Here is a 15,570-nt window from a genome sequence, read left to right on the forward strand (position 1 = left end):
ATGATCTTAGTTTTCTGAATGTTGAGCTTTAAGCCAACTTTTTGACTCTCCTCTTTCACTTTCATCAAGAGGCTTTTTAGTTCCTCTTCACTTTCTGCCATAAGGGTGGTGTCATCTGCATATCTGAGATTATTGATATTTCTCCCGGCACTCTTGATTCCAGCTTGTGCTTCATCCAGCCCAGCGTTTCTCATGATGTACTCTGCATATAAGTTAAACAATCAGGGTTACAATATACAGCCTTGACAAACTCCTTTTCCTATTTGGAACCAGTCTGTTGTTCCATGTCCAGTTCTAACTGTTGCTTTCTGACTTGCATATAGCTTTCTCAAGAGGCAGGTCAGGTGGTCTGGTATTCCCATCTCTTTAAGAATATTCCAGAGTTTATTGTGATCCACACAGTCAAAGGCTTTGGCATAGTCAATAAAGCAGAAGTAGATGTTTTTTTCTGGAACTCTCTTGCTTTTTTGATGATCCAGTGGATGTTGGCAATTTGATCTCTGGTTCCTCTGCCTTTTCTAAAACCAGTTTGAACATCTGGAAGTTCACGGTTCATGTATTGCTGAAGCCTGGCTTGGAGAATTTTGAGCATTATTTTACTAGCGTGTGAGATGAGTGCAGTTGTGCAGTAGTTTGAGCATTCTTTGGCATTGCCTTTCTTTGGGATTGGAATGAAAACTGACCTTTACCAGTCCTGTAGCCACTGCTGAGTTTTCCAAATTTGCTGGCATACTGAGTGCAGCACTTTCACAGCATCATCTTTTAGGATTTGAAATAGCTCAACTGGAATTCCATCACCTCCACTAGCTTTGTTCATAGTGATGCTTTCTAAGGCCCACTTGACTTCACATTCCAGGATGTCTGGCTTTAGGTGAGTGATCACACCATCGTGATTATATGGGTCGTGAAGATCTTTTTTGTACAGTTCTTCTGTGTATTCTTGCCACCTCTTGTTAATATCTTCTGCTTGTGTTAGGTCCATACCATTTCTGTCCTTTATCAAACCCATCTTTGCATGAAATATTCCCTTGGTATCTCTAATTTTCTTGAAGAGATCTCTAGTCTTTCCCATTCTGTTGTTTTCCTCTATTTCTTTGCATTGATCACTGAGGAAGGCTTTCTTATCTCTCCCTGCCATTATTTGGAACTCTGCATTCAAATGGGAATATCTTTCGTTTTCTCCTTTGCTTTTCGCTTCTCTTCTTTCCACAGTTATTTGTAAGACCTCTTCAGACAACCATTTTGCCTTTTTGCATTTCTTTTCCATGGGGATGGTCTTGATCCCTGTCTCCTGTGCAATGTCACAAACCTCCGTCCATAGTTCATCAGGCACTCTGTCTATCAGATCTAGTCCCTTAAATCTATTTCTCACTTCCACTGTATAGTCATAAGGGATTGGATTTAGGTCATACCTGAATGGTCTAGTGGTTTTCCCTACTTTCTTCAATTTAAGTCTGAATTTGGCAATAAGGAGTTCATGATCTGAGCCACAGTCAGCTCATGGTCTTGTTTTTGCTGACTGTATAGAGCTTCTCCATCTTTGGCTGCAAAGAATATAATGAATCTGATTTCAATGTTGACCATCTGGTATGTCCATGTGTAGAGTCTTCTCTTGTGTTGTTGGAAGAGGGTGTTTGCTATGATCATTGCGTTCTCTTGGCAACACTCTATTAGCCTTTGCCTTGCTTCATTCTGTACCCCAAGGCCAAATTTGCCTGGTACTCCAGGTGTTTCTTGACTTCCTATTTTTGCATTCCAGTCCCCTATAATGAAAAGGACATCTTTATTGGGTGTTGGTTCTAAAAGGTCTTGTAGGTCTTCATAGAACCGTTCAACTTCAGCTTCTACAGCGTTACTGGTTGGGGCATAGGCTTGGATTACCGAGACATTGAACGATTTGCCTTGGAAACGAACAGAGATGATTCTGACATTTTTGAGATTGCATCCAAATACTGCATTTCGAACTCTTTTGTTGACCATGATGGCTACTCAACATTTCTTCTAAGGGATTCCTGCCCACAGTAGTAGATATAATGGTCATCTGAGTTAAATTCACCCATTCCTGTCCATTTTAGTTTGCTGATTCCTAAAATGTCGACATTCACTCTTGCCATCTCTTGTTTGACCACTTCCAATTTTCCTTGATTCATGGACCTAACATTCCAGGTTCCTGTGCAATATTGCTCTTTACAGCATCGGACCTTGCTTCTGTCACCAGTCACATCCACAACTGGGTATTGTTTTTGCTTTGTCTCCATCTCTTCATTCTTTCTGTAGTTATTTCTCCATTGATCTCCAGTAGCATACTGGGCACCTACCGACCTTGGGAGTTCCTCTTTCAGTATCCTATCATTTTGCCTTTTCATACTGTTCATGGGGTTCTCAAGGCAAGAATACTGAAGTGGTTTGCCATTCCCTTTTCCAGTGGACCACTTTTTGTCAGACCTCTCCACCATGACCTGTCTGTCTTGGGTGGCACCACATGGCATGGTTTAGTTTCACTGAATTAGACAAGGTTGTGGTCCGTGTGATCAGATTGGCTAGTTTTCCGTGATCATGGTTTCAGTTTGTCTGCCCTTTGATGCCCTCTCACCACACCTACCCTTTTACTTGGGTTTGTCTTACCTTGGACGTGGGGGTATCTCTTTAGGGCTGCTCCAGCAAAGCACAGCTGCTGCTCCTTACCTTGGACGAGGAGTATCTCCTCACTGCCGCCCCTCCTGACCTTGAACACTGAGTAGGTCCTTTAGGTCCTCCTGCGCCTGCGCAGCCACCCTCCTTGGACGTGGGGTAGCTCCTCTCGGCCGCTGCCCCTGATCTCGGGCATGGAGTATTTCCTCTTGGCCACCGCCCCTGACCTCCGACGTGGGCCAGCTCCTCTCGGCAGCCGCCCCTGACCGTGGACGTGGGGTTGCTCCTTTGCAGTTATTTCTAATTTTCTATCTCTCATCCCACTAATCCATTCTTCTGCCTCAGTTATTCTGCCAACTACAAATTGACGTTTGCCAAGGGCATTTGTGATGTGCCTCTGCAGAGAGTTAATCCTGTGCTGCTACAGCTATTACCTTTGACACACCCTGAAGGGAGTTTAGGGTGGAGAACAGGCACTTTGTGCTCCAGGGAGAGGGGTGGAACAGGTCTTTAGATAGTTTGATATTTTAGGAACTGATTTCATGATCACAATCCTTCCATCTCCTCATATCTAGAAAAGTACTAAATTTCTTCATGGTTATATTAGGTCCTAACTAACTAACTGACTAACAGGAAATCTTTTATAAAATAAGTACTTGAATGCATGAACTCTCCCTTCACCAAAATCACATATATTGACCTTCACCCACTACCTCTTTGGACCAGTTTATCAAAGCTATCTGAGGTACCATCTCCTGGCCTGTAGTCCTCATTTTGCCCGAAATAAAACTTAACTGACAACTCTCACGTTGTATATCTTTTTTTAGTTTACAGTTATGGCAACCATGAAGGGACCCAGAGTGAACATCCCTTCTTCACCTGAACTCTACAAGGAACTGGAGCTTTGGTACCAGCAGCAGCCCCTTGCACCCATCTACCTTCTCAGGTGGTCCAGAGGAATTTGGCTAAGCCTTTCCTGGTTCTCAGATATTCCATATTGATTGATGGTCGTGAATTTTATTTGGTGGTGGAGCAGATTGCCCAGTTAAAAAGCACTGGGCAGGGAGTGGAGGTGTGAAATATACCAGAGCATACCCACTCAGTGTATAGAAACTGAGTGGAAAGATTCTGGGGGTGGGCTGGTTGAAAGATACCAGGGTAATACCCACTAAGTGGAAAAGTCTGGGGTCAGGGCTTGGTTGAAAGATACTGAGGAATATGCAGGGCTCAATTGAGAGTTCCTGAGGTTGCTCAGTTGTAAGAGACTGAGTGGTCTGTAGTGAGTAGTTAAGTAAGAGGCTAATCTGATGCTTTTTCTCAAGTTGGCTGCCTTAATAGAATTTGGGGGATAAAAGTGAAGATATTACATGAGAGCTTTACATCATAGAAAAGGGAGAAGACTCCTCAGTTGGTTACAGCTTACTCAGGTGACTGAGAAATTTATAGGAGGGGTGGAAGCCGAGTCCTCATACCATGCAATGATCCCATAGGGAAACTCACTCATTAATTAAAACACTTGCTTATCCAGGGGTCACAGATAAGAATTGACCATTCAGTGATCTGAGCACTGTGGTGGTCTTAGTCTGCCAAAGTGAGTAACTAAGACATGTAAGAGGGTCAGATGCCTCTGGAGTGATTCCTGGAGGGAGTTAAGTTCACAAACAGTGTACTGGCCCACCACAGTTTCATGAGTGAATTTTATCCAGAACAAGTTCAACTTAAAATAAGTAGAGCCTCTCAAACACAGAAATGAGGGACATCAGAAAGCAGCCTCTATCTCCAGCCAGGGTTATGTACATACAAAACTTATACTTGCAAGTACCTGCTTAATTGGGGAAGTTATACTAAAGGAGATCTCAACCTAAAATGTCCAAATTGAGGGTCCTTTGATATTCCAAAATTGACATTTTTGTGCACATAGTTAGAAAAAGTCAGCTGTAAGATCAGATAGCCTGAATAAAATGCTTACTTTCGTATGCAGAACATTCTAAAAGAGGAAACAATAGAGTAACTTCTTTGCAGGAAGCTAACAAGAAATTACATGAAACTATATAAGAACTCAAAAAGGCCACTAGCAGTGACTCAGGTCTAGTGGGACTGGAAAGTCATATTTAGGGCATTTATGCCATGTGGTTTTTTATTTTGGGGCATCGTTTTTCCATTTATTCCATTTGGCTTACGATTTCTGGTCATCTCTTTGCCATTTGTTTTATTTGGAGTGTAAATTTTGGCTGGTGATATTTTGGTATGGTTTGGTTATTTTGGTTTGAGCACACAGATTGGCTTCATTGTGCAGATATCCGTACAAACTGCTTGAGCTAAAATAGGAAGTGCTCCCTCTAAGCTTCCACCACCACCCCACACCTAAGAACCCCTTGGGAAAAAATTTTAAATGGCTGGTTAACCTATAGCTTATGATCCAATGACAAAGAGAAATGGCCTAAAAATATTAGATCTTTATTGCCACAAGATGGGAAAATGGACAGACATTCCCTTATGTTCAGGACTTTTCTCCTATAATCAACAACATGGGGCCGATCAAAATAAGATCCTCACCTCCCAGAAGGACAATTCCTGATAGAACATTTTATTAGTCAGTCTGCCTTTGTTATCAGGGCCAATTTGAGAACTATCTGGTCTAAATTTTGGTTATGAAACTATGATCACAGAAAAATAAAGATTTTTGACAGTGTGGCCACAATATTCTTTAGACTCCAGAGAAAATTGATTAAATTTTTTTGAAATTGTCCTACTAGGAGAAGATGTTTTCATCTTCTTGAGCCTTGAGACTATGGCTTTCAGGGACACCTATCTAGACCATCTCTAATTCCTGAAACTGAGAGTGGGAAATAAAAGGAAAAGAAGCCTTCAAAAATGTTTAAAATTCCAACTGTTATTTATAATCTAGTGAGTTGTGCTATCTGATGCATAACTAAGTTTGGAAAACAAAGCTGTGAGATCTCTTGTTTTCATTTGGATATATGTATGTCTCAGTATGTGTGTTTGTCTTTGGATATTGTTGCTGATATTTGTAAATGAGCTCTGTTTAATTGGCTTTAAGAAAAGTAAGCACTTACAACTCAAGCAATTCTAAATACAAGAAAAATTAACCTAAATGAATTTTATGTTCACATGAACTGGAAAATATTTAGCATACCTGGTATTAATGTGCTTGTTGATCTTATTAATATAAGGGTCATTAACATTAAGCATAGCATTTTCTTTTTCTTTTTTTTGAAATTTTATTTATTTTTTATTTTTTTATTATTTTTTTCATTTACTTTTAAGCATAGCATTTTCATTGTGCCATGGTTTAATAAAAGTTAAATAAAATCTTGTTATAACAGCAATTATTGAACAGTATCTTCCTCTTACAGAGAAACTAAAGAGATTTTGGACAATTAATGAATATGTTTGATGCCATACTGAGATGTTCTCTATAAGGAATAAAATGTTTTTAGAAATTATCACTAGTATTTATGTTCACCAATCTATTGAATGCTAATATAGAGGATAGTTCATGGTTGCTTAAGGAAAGTAGGATGTGTGTTTTTAGTAAACAAGGTATGATGAAAGGAATTTCATTTTGTTAAGGGAAAAGGAAGTAGGTTTGACTTACAGATGGCTTTTTCAGGATAGGAGAACAAATTAATAGGTACAGAAAATGATAGGAAAAAAAGGTTTATGGAAAGTGGACCCTGAGAAAAGAGTTTTATGCATGTTCAGAAATGACTAAGTTTAAAATAAATGTAATAGAGTAAATTAAAAGTAAGGAGGTGCAAAATGTGAATTTGACTTTTCTCTGTATTAAGAGGACAAGCTTTCTTCAGATGTTGAACTGCCTTTGATAACAGTTTCTTTACCTCTTAAATGTTTCTTTACCTCTTAAATGATCTATTCCGTATTTGCCTTTGAAATCTTTTATTGTTTCTTTGGCTAAGTGAATCAAATTCTAATGAAACCTTTTTTGACCTATAGCTAACTTTGGGATGCTTCAAAGGGCCCCTAAAGCATTCCAAAGAGAGATATTGAACTAATTAGGTTCATCTGGTACATTGAATTGCAGGGAAGTATTGTAAAATGAGTAATAAATATCCTCAGGTTATATAGTATGGTAAATGTTACTAATATAGATATCTTAGAAATTCTATGGTGTTTCTAAAATTCTGATACGTCCTGACAAAATATTACCAGTCATGATTCCAGTTACTATCTTAAAGTGTTGTTACAGCAGTAACCAGGTTTGTTTGTCAATTATATTGTAGTCAGATTTTAAACGTGCCTTCTTAAGTCTTTTGTCATTATAGGCAGTAATGGTTATTTATTATTTATTTTAATAAATAAATAATATTGCTTTTGCAAAATGCTTCCTCTTCAAGAAGATTTATGGAAAGAACTTTTTGGATAAACATATGTTTCTTACTTTCAGACCATAATGCTGAACTGGGTAAGAAATTAAAGGATTCTAATGGGAAACCTGATGGCTTCATAAAAATTTACAGAAAGATTTAATGAACTGGTGAATATGCTTATAACTTTTATGATTTTTATCTGAAAAAGTTATTGGTTTGAATATATGTTTTCTAGGTGTAAGGAAACCTTCCCCTCAAACTAATTATGACTTATGGTAATTTGGTAAAATTATCCTTTTGTAAGCAAAGGTGAAACATTTATCTTTTCTCTCTCTCTGATCCCTCTAGAGACTGGGAACTCTTAGATTTCCAGTAGCTTTATCAGATAAGTTACAAAGGCTATCTCACTAATAAGTACAGAAATCTCAAAGAATCTTAGAGCTCCTGAGATGGGAGAAATTCACCTAAATTTATTAAGCAAAATCTGTGATAAGCCCTTGGCATAACTTTCTTTTTTTAAAAATTAATTAATTAATTTATTTATTTTACTTTACAATATTGTATTGGTTTTGCCATACATTGACTTGAATCCTCCATGGGTGTACATGTGTTCCCGATCCTGAACCCCCCTCCCACCTCCCTCCCCATCCTATCCCTCTGGGTCATCCCAGTGCACCAGGCCCGATGATGATAGGCACCCTATATCATGCATTGAACCTGGACTGGCGATTCATTTCACATATGATAATTTACATGTTTCAATGCCATTCTCCCATATCATCCCACCCTCGCCCTCACCCACAGAGTCCAAAATACTATTCAATACATCTGTCTCTCTTTTGCTGTCTCGCATACAGGGTTATCGTTCCCATCTTTCTAAATTCCATATATATGCATTAATATACTGTATTGGTGTTTTTCTTTCTGGCTTACTTCACTCTGTATAATAGGCTCCAGTTTCATCCACCTCATTAGAACTGATTCAAATGTATTCTTTTTAATGGCTGAGTAATATTCCATTGTGTATATGTACCACAGCTTTCTTATCCATTCATCTGCTGATGGACATCGAGGTTGCTTCCATGTCCTGGCTATTATAAACAGTGCTGCGATGAACACTGGGGTACACACGTCTCTTTCAATTCTGGTTTCCTCAGTGTGTATGCTCAGCAGTGGGATTGCTGGGTCATATGGCAGTTCTATTTCCAGTTTTATAAAGAATCTCCACACTGTTCTCCATAGTGGCTGTACTAGTTTGCATTCCCAGCAACAATGTAAGAGGGTTCCCTTTTCTCCACACCCTCTCCAGCATTTATTGTTTGTAGACTTTTGGATAGCAGCCATTCTGACTGGCGTAAAGTGGTACCTCCTTGTGGTTTTAATTTGCATTTCTCTGATAATGAGTGATGTTGGGCATCTTTTCATGTGTTTGTCAGCCATTTGTACATCTTCCTTGGAGAGATGTCTGTTTCGTTCTTTGGCCCATGTTTTGATTGGGTCGTTTATTTTTCTGGAGTTGAGCTGCAGGCATTGCTTGTATATTTTTGAGATTAATTCTTTGTCAGTTGCTTTGTTTGCTATTATTTTCTCCCATTCTGAAGGCTGTCTTTTCACTTTGCTTATAGTTTCCTCTGTTGTGTAGAAGCTTTTAATTTTCATTAGGTCCCATTTGTTTATTTTTGCTTTTATTTCCAATATTCTGGGAGGTGGGTCATAGAGGATCCTGCTGTGGTTTATGTCAGAGAGTGCTTTGCCTATGTTTTCCGCTAGGAGTTTAATAGTTTCTGGTCTTGCATTTAGATCTTTAATCCATTTTGTGTTTATTTTTGTGTATGGTGTTAGAAAGTGTTCTAGTATCATTCTTTTACAAGTGGTTGACCAGTTTCCCCAGCAGCACTTGTTAAACAGATTGTCTTTTTTTCATTGTATATTCTTGCCTCCTTTGTCAAAGATAAGGTGTCCATAGGTTCGTGGATTTATCTCTGGGCTTTCTATTTTGTTCCATTGATCTATATGTCTGTCTTTGTGCCAGTACCATACTGTCTTGATGATTGTGACTTTGTACTAGAGTCTGAAGTCAGGCAGGTTGATTCCTCAAATTCCATTCTTCTTCCTCAAGATTGCTTTGGCTATTTGAGGTTTTTTGTATTTCCATATAAATTGTGAAATTATTTTTTCTAGTTCTCTGAAAAATACCGTTGGTAACTTGATAGGGATTGCATTGAATCTATAGATTACTTTGGGTAGTACACTTATTTTCACTCAATTGATTCTTCTGATCCATGAACACGGTATATTTCTCCATCTGTTTGTGTCCTCTCTGATTTCTTTCACCAGTGTTTTATAGTTTTCTATATAAAGGTCTTTTTTGTTTCTTTAGGTAGATATATTCCTAAGTATTTTATTCTTTATGTTGCAATGGTGAATGGAATTATTTCCTTAATTTCTTTTTATGTTTTCTCATTGTTAGTGTATAGGAATGCAAGGGATTTCTCTGTGCTAATTTTATATCTTGCAACTTTACTATATTTGTTGATTAGCTCTAGTAATTTCCTGGTGGAGTCTTTAGGGTTTTCTATGTAGAGGATCGTGTCATCTGCAAACAGTGAGAGTTTTACTTATTCTTTTCCAATCTGGATTCCTTTTATTTCTTTTTCTGCTCTGATTGCTGTGGCCAAAACTTTTGGCATAACTTTCCTAGCCTTGAGGATTTTTTTTGTTTGTTTGTTTGTTTTTTTAAGTTCAGCCTGAGACTCAGCAAAGCAAAAAAAAAAAAAAAAAAAAAAAAAAAAAAAAAAAGTCTATAATTAATTATGGCTATATAAATCATCAGGTCAAATTTATTGAGACCAGACATTTTTTAAAAAAAAGCTCATCTTAATTTGGTTATATTTGGTAAAAATGAGGGTAATCTTAGGGAGAAAAAGATGTTTCAATAAATGTTAAATCCTAGTTTTGTTAATGGGGGTCTGTATCTACTAAGGCTCATTTCCTGGTTAGTTCTTTACTATATTAACATAAACTTTAATTGAGTTATTAAAGGACACTCTAAGTTTGTTTCTGAAGTTTATCTTAGTAATGTATCATTGGACAAAGATCAGATCCCTCACAACCTCCAACCAGGACTGGAAGATAATTTAAGGGACTGTCTCCAACCCAAATGGAAAGATTATTTTTTAATCAGAGGAAACTATATTACACCAGGACAAGAGGAAGATATCAGAAGTAAACAGTTTGCCTAAGATGCTGGACCTGATTCATGATAATTTATAATATTTTCTTGACTTCTTGGGGCTTCACACACAAATCAAATGTTTTCTATCATGTACACCAACCTATGCTAGTTTTAAAACTCAATCCAATTGTTGGGTTTATGGCTAATTACCTGCATCTAATACTTCTAAATTACCTTGATGGTTTTCTCCACTCCAAGGCTCTAATTGGATGACCCTTAGGAAATTTATTTTAGAATAATGAGACTTCAGTCCTGTTCTATCTACTCATATTACTAGATGGGACCCTCTGAAATGGCCTATTGATAATACCTGCTCTGGCCCTGACCATAGACTCAAATTTTCTTTTCAGGTCACTCAAACTCAGTCAGAATGATGACCTAAGTCTCAATCAAAAACTGTAACCTCTCATCTGTTTAAAGGAAAACTCCCATAATAATGGGTTGGATCTATATGGTTAGCATCAGTCTGTGGTCATTTAAGCTTTAAGCCCCCCCCCCCCTTTATCTTGGGAACAAGTAAATTATACTAGAATAATCAACCTAGTAACACTAGGAAATTGGGCTAAGAGTCTTATATAATTTTCCTAAAAATAAAAAATATCAGTACAGAATAGACTAAGTAAAATGACCTAAGAATGTACTGTGGTACACTTAATGTAAGTTCTTGGCTTAATTCCCACTTAAATCTTTAATAATACTGCCAGTGATATTATTTGTATTTGCCAGTTTTACAAGATTGTTGTTTCTTGCAATTACCAAATATGTAACTGAGTCTCCAGTGAAAATAATGATGACTAGGAGACTTGCAGTGGTTGATGAAACATATAGTTCTGTATACAAACAATGATTGTATTAGTGTACCTCGATATGGGAAGATGCAATAAGAGAGAATATTTCCCTGGAAAGAAGACAGGTGTCCAGAGATCTTTAACTATTAAAGACCCAGTCCAGTGATAGCACATTGAGTGGCCTATCAGCAAAACCTTCTCCAGAACTAGGAATGAGCCATCCTAATAATGTGGGATGAAATGGTCATGAAATGCCCCCCAAATTATGGTCAAATTTATGACTATGAGGGGGGCCTTATCAACTACAAATTGGTGCTTGCCAAGGGCATTTGCCATTTGTCTCTTTGGAGATTGAATCCTGTGCTGCTGCAACTATTGACCTGCAACATGTCTTGAAGGAAGTTCAGGGTGGAGAACGAGTGCACTTTGTGTTCCTGGTAAACTAGTGGAACAGGTCTTTAGATTGCTAGATATTTCCAGGAACTGATTTCATAATCACAGTGTTTGTGTCTCCTCATATCTAGAAAAGCACTAAATCCCTGCATGGTGACATCAGCTACTCACGATTAGCAGAAAACCTTTTGTAAAATAAGTGCCTGATTGCATGAACTCCTTCTTCACCAAAATCACATATATTGACATTCCCCAACTACCTCTTTGGGCCAGTTTCTCAGAGTTATCTGTACTGTCCCCTGGGCTCTGGTCGTCACTTTTTCCCAAATAAAACTCATGACTCTTACGTTGTGCATATTTTTTTAATCAGCACCTCCTTCTAGAGTATTTTTAATTTCATTAATTGTGTTGTTCATTGCTGTTTGCTTATGTTTTATTTCTTCTAGGTCCTTGTTAAATTAGTTAAAAATTTCTTGCATTTTCTCCATTTTATTTTTGATCTTTTGAAAATTCTTTACTATGTTGTTGTTCAGTCTCTCAGTAGAATCTGACTCTTTGCCTTCCAATGGACTGCAGCATGAGAGACTTCCCTGCCCTTCAGTATCTCCCAGAGTTGCTCAAACTCATGTCCATTGAGTCAGTGATGCGATCCAACCATCTCATCCTCTGTCATCCCCTTCTCTTCCTGCCTTCGATCTTTCCCAGCATCAGGGTCTTTTCCAGTGAGTCAACTTTTCCCATCAGGTGGCCAAAGTATTGGGGCTTCAGCTGCAGCATTAGTTCTTCCAATAAATATTCAGGACTGATTTCCTTTCGGATTGACTGGTTTTATCTCATTGCTGTCCAAAGGGCTCTCAAGAGTCTCCTCCAGCATCACAGTTCTAAGGCATCAATTCTTCAGCACTCAGTCTTTTTTTTATGGTCCAGCTCTCACATCTATATATGACTACTGGAACCATAGCTTTGACAATATGGATCTTTGTTGGCAAAGTAATGTCTCTGCTTTTTAATCACTGTCTAGGTTTGTCATAGCTTTTTTTCTGAGGAGCAATCGTCTTTTAATTTCATGGCTGCAGTCACCATCTGCCATGATTTTGGAGACCAAGAATATAAAGTCTGTCACTGTTTCCATTGTCTCCCCATCTCCCCATTGTCTCCACCATGAAGTGATGGGACCAGATACCATGATCTTAGTTTTCTGAATGTTGAGTTTTAAGACAGCTTTTTCATTTTCCTCTTTCAACTTCAGCAAGAGGTTCTTTAATTCCTATTCACTTTCTGCCATAAGGGTGGTGTCATCTGCATATCTGAGGTTATTGACATTTCTCCCAACATTCTTGATTCCAGCTTATGCCTCATCCAGCCAAGCATTTCTCATGATGCACTCTTCTTATAAGTAAATAAGCAGGGTGACAATATGCAGCTTTGATGTACTTCTTTCTCAATTTTGAACCAGTCTGTTGTTCCGTGTCCAGTTCTAACTGTTACTTCTTGACTTGCATACAGGTTTTTCAGGAGGCATGTAAGGTGGTCTGGCATTCTCATCTCTTTAGGAAATTTCCACAATTTGTTGTGAACTATATATGCATATAGATTATTTATTTATATAAATATATTTTATATCATGTATAATTATATGGTTTTTTATTACATATAAATACATATTTATGTTATTTATATGTTTATGTATACATACAAACATATATATCTGTGTGTGTGTATATATATATATATAAATATATATATATATATATATATATATATAGAGAGAGAGAGAGAGAGAGAGAGAGAGAGAGAAAGAGAGAGAGTTTGTTTTGGTTTGGTGTTTTTAATACCCCAAAGCAAAGATGTTTTTAAACTCTCTAAAAGAAGGAAGTAGATGGCTTAGAATAGCTCTCACTGACAAAAGGGCAGGAAGCAGAGCATTGACTAGATCAATTATCACTCATTGGAAGAAGTTAAGCAAAAAGTGACAAGTTTAAGGAATATGAAAAGTCTTTGTAATGCTGTAACGTGGAAGAAGAGAGACCATATTTGGAGAGGCTAAATGTTCATTACCAGCTGTTGTTGTTCAGTCGCTCAGTCATGTTTGATTCTTTGTGACCCCATGGTCTGCAGCAGCCAGGCTTCCCTGTCCTTCACCATCTCCTGGAGCCTGCTGAAACTCATGTCCATTGAGTCGGTGATGCCATCTCATACTCTGTCATCTACTTCTCTTCCTACCTTCAATCTTTCCCAGCACCAGGGTCTTTTCCAATGAGTCAACTCTTCCCATCAAGTGGCCAAAGTATTGGAGCTTCAGCTTCAGCGTCAGTCCTTCCAATGAATACTCAGAACTAATTTCCTTTAGGATTGACTGGTCTGATCTCCTTGCAGTTCAAGGGACTCTCAAGAGTCTTCAACACCACAGTTCAAAAGCATCAATTCTTCAGTGCTCAGGTTTCTTAATGGTTCAACTCTCACATCCATACATGACTACTGGAAAAACCATAGCTTTGACTATACGGATCTTTATTTTATTACCAGTAGTCATGTACAAATGTGAGACTTGAACCATAAAGAAGGCTGAGCACTGAAGAATTGATGCTTTCAAATTGAGGGTGCTGGAGAAGACTCTCAAGAGTTCCTTGAACTATGTCCTGGCTATTATAAACAGTGCTGCAATGAACATTGGGGAGCATGTGTCTCTTACAAGGAGGTCAAACCAGTCAATGCCAAAGAAAATCAACCCTGAATATTCATTAGAAGGATTTATGCTGAATGAAACTCCAACAATTTGGCCACACTATGTGAAGAGCTGACTCATTGGAAAAGACCTTGATGCTGGGAAAGATTGAGGGCAGGAGGAAAAGGAGGCAGCATAAGATGAGATGGTTAGATATCATCACCAGCTCAATGACCATGAATTTGAGCAAACTTCTGGAGAGAGTAGAGGACAGAGGAACCTGGTGTGCTGCAGTTCATGGGGTTGCAAAGAGTGGGACACAGCTTAGCAACTCAACAATAACAAATGTTTATTAACTTTAACTGGTGAGGACTGTGGAGTCTAGGGGATCCGACACATGATTCAGGGTTGTTTGGTGATAAGGCACAGATCCACCTTTGTTTTTACCTAATAGGGGGAAAACTGATTCAGGGACCCCCTGAAGGCCAGAAACTGCCGGGAAGTTCAGGACTATACTATCAACATGAGTGGAGGGGGACTTCTGGGATAACTGTGAGTCAGTCACTGGGTAGAAAGATGGTTCAACTCCAAGAAATGTAAGAAGGGGGCTCACCCAAAGGTGGTTGGTGATCCTCACTGAAGGAGGGGCCTCTGGTGGAGCTCTTGAATGGGGTGACTGGGGTGGGACAATCTCAAGGTGACTGAAGTTAAAGAAGGCTGCTGCCCTATGACAAACTCAGCCCAGACCAAAGGTAGTATTCAGGTGTTTTTTTTTTTTTTTTTAATAGGAACAGGGAGGGAGTCCACCATGCTCAGAGAAAGGAAAGGCCTTCATCATCCACAAATCCCTGACCTCTCTGGGCACTCAGCCCAAGCCTTGGCTGGAAGACTCCATTCTTCCTCCCAGAGCTTCCCTCCTGCACTCCCCTGTGCTGCTCGGGATCAGTCCCTTCATCACAACCCGCACCCTGCCCCACCAGCCCTGTGGTACGCCCCTCACACATGCTCCTGGTGCTTCTCTCTGAGCCATCCCAGAACTGCTTAATCCATATCTTATTCCTACACCCAGAGTGCAAACCCTCTGCCCTCAGCTCAGTGGGGGAGAGAGTCCTTGCAACACTTTCTCCCCTCACGCAAGCCTTCGCAGCCCACAGTACCAGCAAGCCCCACGCTGGGACTACCTGAAAGGGAAGCATCTCCTTCCTTCTCATTAATAATCTAATCGGGGCCCAAGAAAGGTACTCCATAAGGAAGATTCCGGGAAGAGTGCCCCGCATCTCGAGACTGGCCTTCCCCTTCTTCCAAATCCTCTTTGAACACTGGGTAGGACTCATGGCTAGGCCCTTCCGAGATGCTTGGGGTTAAACTTGCCAGGCGCTGCGGGATGTGGGGGTTAGGGGTACCCACACCTGCGCACTCTAAGGGGTTCTGACCGTGGCTGTGGAATACAGTATACGGTAGGGGCCGACGGTCATGATTGGATGACTGTCAGTCTGGGGTGCACAA

Source organism: Dama dama, chromosome 33 (genome assembly GCF_033118175.1).
Source record: "Dama dama isolate Ldn47 chromosome 33, ASM3311817v1, whole genome shotgun sequence".
NCBI lineage: Eukaryota > Metazoa > Chordata > Mammalia > Artiodactyla > Cervidae > Dama > Dama dama.